We start from the raw sequence: 5,657 nt of genomic DNA, 5'->3' as shown, positions 1-5,657 counted from the left end.
CTTTCAATATTACTCTAATAAAAGCAAATTACCGCCTGCACATAAAATCTTTAAACTCGCCTCAAATTCAATAAATAATAATCGTTGCATACCGATAAATAGTCAATTAACTACTTCAAAAGTTAACTAGTTCAAATTTGGATGGAAAAAAGGTATTTCGTTATTAAGTAAAAAACTATTCATATTTAAGATAAAAATAGATCATTAAGAGGAAATTTAAAAAAAAATCGGTATCTCCAAGAAGCTAATTATTTTAGGTCAATATTACATATTTGTAAATACAGAGATTGGAATAAAATGTTATCGTCAAGTTTTTGCAATTAAACAACATAATAATTCAAATAATGAAATCTATTAACTATGATTTATGATTATAATATGAATCGAATAAACTGAACGAATTGAATAAACTGAACTGTTTTATTTTTACGATTCAAAATTCAATCATAATATGCAGCCATTAAATTTATTTAATAAATTAATTATAGACTATCCCCCATATTCATAAACGTTTTTTATCTAATGACGGAGCACTGCTATGATAACAAGTCTGTTTCTTAGCGCACGACTGCATGGCAGCCTTCGCAGTGCGTTCATAGGGACGTTGTGATTGGCTAATATTGAGATACAACTTGAATCTAATTGTCTGTCAGGTAAACAAAGCTGAACTAATAGTAAGCTGTCAGATAAACAAAGCTGAAAAACAGACTTGTTATCAAAGCAATGCTCAATCCTTCGATAAAAAACGTTTATGAATAAGGGGGTTAGGGTTTAAAGAGACCAAAAACAAACAAAACGGCTTAAAAAAGTAGCTAATCATAATTTACTACAAAATACAGTTGTGACAAAATATATGACAGACATTGGTTTAAAATTAATATTTTTTGAATACAACATAAACTTTGGTTTGTTAAAACATAAAGAAGTAATCAGACACATAATATAATATAAAATAACTAACGTAATGTCGTTTCTGATTTATTAATAGATAATGCCAAAAATTCAACAATAAAACACTGTAAATCGCGATTGTCTCCAAACTATAAAACTTTTGTTAATACGTTCTTTAAGCCGACGATATGCATCTTACAAGTATAGGAATTATCGTCATAGCATAGACGTGCGCGCATCAATTTTAATTTCGTTTTCTATATACACTCAGCAGCGTTCGGTGGTGTTACGTAACGTCATTGCATGTAGCCAGCAGGCCAACGACTAATATCGATCTATGCAATTGATCCCAAGCCCCACCTCCCAAATGTAGTAAAACATTTTTGCCAAGTTATTTTCACCCTTAGGGTGGTCGAGCGTGAACTTGGCCGATTGTACACCTCATGCGTCATTCGTCAGCAGTCGTCAGTCGTCCGGTGAACGGCTACCATCCTCGCCGAGCAGCTACCTAAGCGTAACCGCGTCACACTATAATAAAACTGTAGATTAATTTGTCCTTTTTTATTTACACTTAGATAAATCATTATCTCCATAAATCTTTAAGGTCTCTAGTAGGGAATATTTGTTCTCTGATAACTAATATTGTAGACGCAACGCGAGCCAGTGAGGTGGCCATTGTTTTAAACTTCGCGGCGGTTTTATTTTTGATTGCAGGATGCGACATTTGTATTTTTGTTTATCAATTTAGAGTGCTTTTTTAATTTATTGTGATTTGTTATGCATGATAAAGCAAAACAAAAATAGGAAATAAATGTCATAATTTAACAACCGCTTTATTCAGTTACTAAGTAGTTGTCTTTCTTGTGATGAACTTTCGACCTCAACGTATTGTTACATACTATCGTTTATTAAACATGAGCACAAACGGTGTAAAGATCACTGCCAAAGCAGACGTGGTTTCCAAAATGAGTACCGGTTCGAAAACGAATATTCACAAAGTGACTAAAACTATTGTTTCGTCACCAGATGTATATAAACCCGTTGGACCTTATAGGTGAGTATTGCTTGCTTTTATATTTGATTGTTTACCTAGATAGAGTACATGTAATTTAAACTCAGTAAACGGTAAACAGGCGATAAGTAATATGGTAAGTGGGACAAAACCGCTTATATCTACTTATTTATTGCATCACGTGTCATTCTGTTCGTACCTACCGTGGCATAATAAACTGTACCTAGACTGTATTATAGGCACCAAAATTTTCTTGAGTCCGCATAATTTTATGCGCGTGCGTCCCATTAACATCATTATAAAGCATATAAAATTGATTTTAGAGTAGGTACCTTTCATATTGAATTATTGAGAATAGTTCATACTTAATTAGTCAATAACCACCAACTCCAGTAATTCATAGAAAAAAATAATTCAATATATTTAAGTCTAATTAGTTACTTATAGTTAAAACTAGCTTTTGCTCGCGGCTCCGCCCGCGTTATAATTATAATACCTATAAAGTTTTTCAGGCTAAAGTTTTCCATTATAAAAGTAGTAGTTTCCCGGAGCCTATGTTCTTCCCATGGTTTCAAACTGTCTCCATACCAAATTTTATCTTAATACGTTGGGTAGTTTTTGAGTTTAAGACGTTCAGGCAAACGGATGCAGCGGGGACTTTGTTTTATAATATATTTTTAGAACTTTTAAGAGGAATAATCCCGACATACATCATTGTTGCATAACTTTAACCGTTTACGCAGCGCACGCGGAAGCTCTCAAAACGAATAAATTGTCCCCGTATTTGTAACATGTTTCATTACTGCTCCGCTCCTATTGGTCATAGCGTGATGATATACAGCCTATAGCACCCCACACATAAAGGGCTATCAACACAAAAAGATTTTTCAGTTCAAACTGGTAGTTCCTAAGATTAGCCATTACTGCTCCGCTCCTATTGGTCATAGCGTGATGATATATAACTTAGAGCACTCCACGAACAAAGGGCTATCCAACGCAAAAAGAATTTTTCAGTTTGGACCGGTAGTTCAAGAGATTAGCCATTGCTGCTCCGATCCTATGGGTATAGCGTGATGATATATAGCCTATAGCAATCTACAAATAAAGGGCTATCCAACGCAAAAAGAATTTTTCAGTTTGGACCGATAGTTCCTAAGATTAGTAAACAAATATAACGAGAAAGCTTCGAACTGCTAAGCTATCGGGAGTTACACGTGTCATTGTGAGTCAACCATAAAAGATAGACATATGCTGTTGTGGGATATTTTTTCATAATTTTAAGGAGAACATTTCCGTCATACATGATTTCTATGTAGCTTTAACCATTAAGGTTGCACACGCGACGGAAGCAAAAATGGAGTAACTTCTCCCGTTTTCCCAACATTTCCCTTCACTGCTCTAATTATGTAGCGTGATGAAAACTATACAATAACCAGCACAGGAGTATGAAAAATAGAACCAAGTTACGTTAAAATAAGACGAGTAGATTATGTTTCTATAACGGTTATACAGACAGACAGACAGACAGACAGACAAAATTTTTACTTTGCATTTTGGCTTCAGTATCGATCCTAATCACCCCTGATAGTTATTTTGAAATATATTTCATGGACAGAATTGACCTCTCTACAGATTTATTATAAGTAATAGAAGATAATAGATAATAGATAGATGACTTGTAAGAAATTTATTCCAAAAAGAAAAATCAGTAATTATTTAATCAAAGAGAATAATGAATAATTAGTGACATGAAACTATATTTTGATGTTTAAGGACGAATCTATCAATAATCATGCAATTATTGATGATAATGTTAATCGTTTTCAAATTAAAATGTAGCATCAATAACAGAATTCTCTATCCATTTTCAATAAGTGTGTTATCAATCCATCAGTTTTGGATAATAAAAGGTTATCAGTATCTACTAGTTGAGTACACGGCGTAGAGTATAGTTTTAGAAACCAGGGAGTTTTAAAGATCTATCTGGGTATAAAATCTTGATACCTGGTAAATGCTCTGCACAGCTACAGGTATCTACACGCCTGCAATTACTTCGCACTCGTGGTGCACCTGTTTCCTTAAAAATAACGAGTCAAGCTGATTGCAAGCATGCAATTAAGTCCGTTTCTTTTAATAAATAGGAAGATTTAGTCTCCAAGTATCACTTTAAAAACACTAACATTCTAACTGCTTAGAATCCTGGGAATTTACTCATTTAAGATTGGACGCACCGTGATGAAATTATCTTATGTTTTTTTTTTTTTTTTTTTGTTTTCGCGGAGAAAGTACCTTATTACTACCGCCCAGCCTTCGTGGGGGGCGACTGAGCGGTTATGCTGGGGTAACCGTGCCTTACGGCCCGACTTTGAGCCGCCCGGATTTGATGGTGACCTTCAGGCGACCGCCGGGCCGAGTCTCTAACCCTATATACAACTTAACCTATACACGGCCTACTAGCTAAAACTCCGCGGTGGCCCGGTTGAAGTGACTAGTCTGCGACCGCAGCCGCCCCTGCGCGATGCCGCCTTGCGGCCCGTCTCCTGTGGGGGCTTAGAAGCCCCCGCGCAGAGGACGCCCTCGGCGTCTACGGCAGTGTGAGGCCAACAGCACACTGCCGTCCATCGGGGTCAACCGAAAGATGTGCAAAATGCACAAAATGCACTAGGGCAGAACAGCTCCTGCCGCCGGAACTTCGTGATGCCTCTTACGACAGGCAGGGGATACCGTGGTGGAATTCTCCAAACGCCCCCATTCCACAGGGCGGGTGATGAAATTATCTACCTAAAACTTTAGCTACAATATTTTCTGTTTGTTTTCAGCCAAGCGATTCTGGCTGATAAAACCCTCTATGTGTCTGGGGTGCTCGGTATGGATCAACAGTCGCAGTTAGTATGCGGCGGTGCGGAGGCTCAAACGAGCAGATTCTCACCAACTTGAAACATATATTGGAGGCTGGAGGCGCCTCCTTGGAGTCGGTTATTAAAACGACAATACTACTCGTTAATATGGACGATTTCCAAACTGTCAACAAGATTTACGCAGAATGTTAGTATTAATACATGTGCAATAGATCATAGATACCCATCACACTACTCCAATACGTATTAGGGTTTCAACTTTACTAAGATCTTTGTCCGTCAGCCAGCCAAGTATGGATGTGGTTTCGGCCAATGCCTGAAATAATAGTAAGCCTGCTATAATTATAGTATGAAGGTATAATAGACCCCTTACAGTGTAGGTAATAGGTATGCCGTTGGATGATTTTCTCGTGCCATTGAGCAAATATCCCAACTTTTATAAAATAAACTAAACTAAGGATTATATGAGGTCTTAGTACTAGGCTGTTGTCGAAGTAGGTAACCTATAAATACCTACCTACACCACAAATACGTATAACATACCTTTTCAACTAGTTGCTAACTAATAACCACACTGTTAAAATAGTATTAAGCATACTTTTCGCTCTTTAATACTGTTTACTTTGTTATTTATTTAAAATATACAAAATATTTTTTAATGTTGCTAGTATGAATCTCTTCCATAAATATTAAACTGAGCGATAATTGATGAACAAAAACACTTAGCTTCGAAATGTTTTCTAATCTTTAGAGGTTTGTACTGTGTTTTGAACCTGCGAACATTAGGTCGCGGCAGTCCGTTCCATTCCCCAACCGGGCCATCGATGTTTACTTCTCTAATATATTAATGCTCCTCACCTAAGTAATTTAAATTCAATTTAATATTGCGGAGGCTT

At 36.4% G+C, this 5,657-nt stretch overlaps 1 pseudogene; it reads left to right on the top strand.

The window, feature by feature from the left end:
• Window positions 1-1,686: 1,686 nt before the first annotated feature.
• Window positions 1,687-4,969, top strand: LOC119193025 (annotated as a pseudogene).
• Window positions 4,970-5,657: the final 688 nt, after the last annotated feature.

The sequence above is a fragment of the Manduca sexta genome, unplaced genomic scaffold (genome assembly GCF_014839805.1).
Source record: "Manduca sexta isolate Smith_Timp_Sample1 unplaced genomic scaffold, JHU_Msex_v1.0 HiC_scaffold_3535, whole genome shotgun sequence".
Taxonomy (NCBI): domain Eukaryota; kingdom Metazoa; phylum Arthropoda; class Insecta; order Lepidoptera; family Sphingidae; genus Manduca; species Manduca sexta.
Note: the sequence above shows the minus strand (reverse complement) of the source record. Positions and strands in the feature narration are given on the sequence as shown.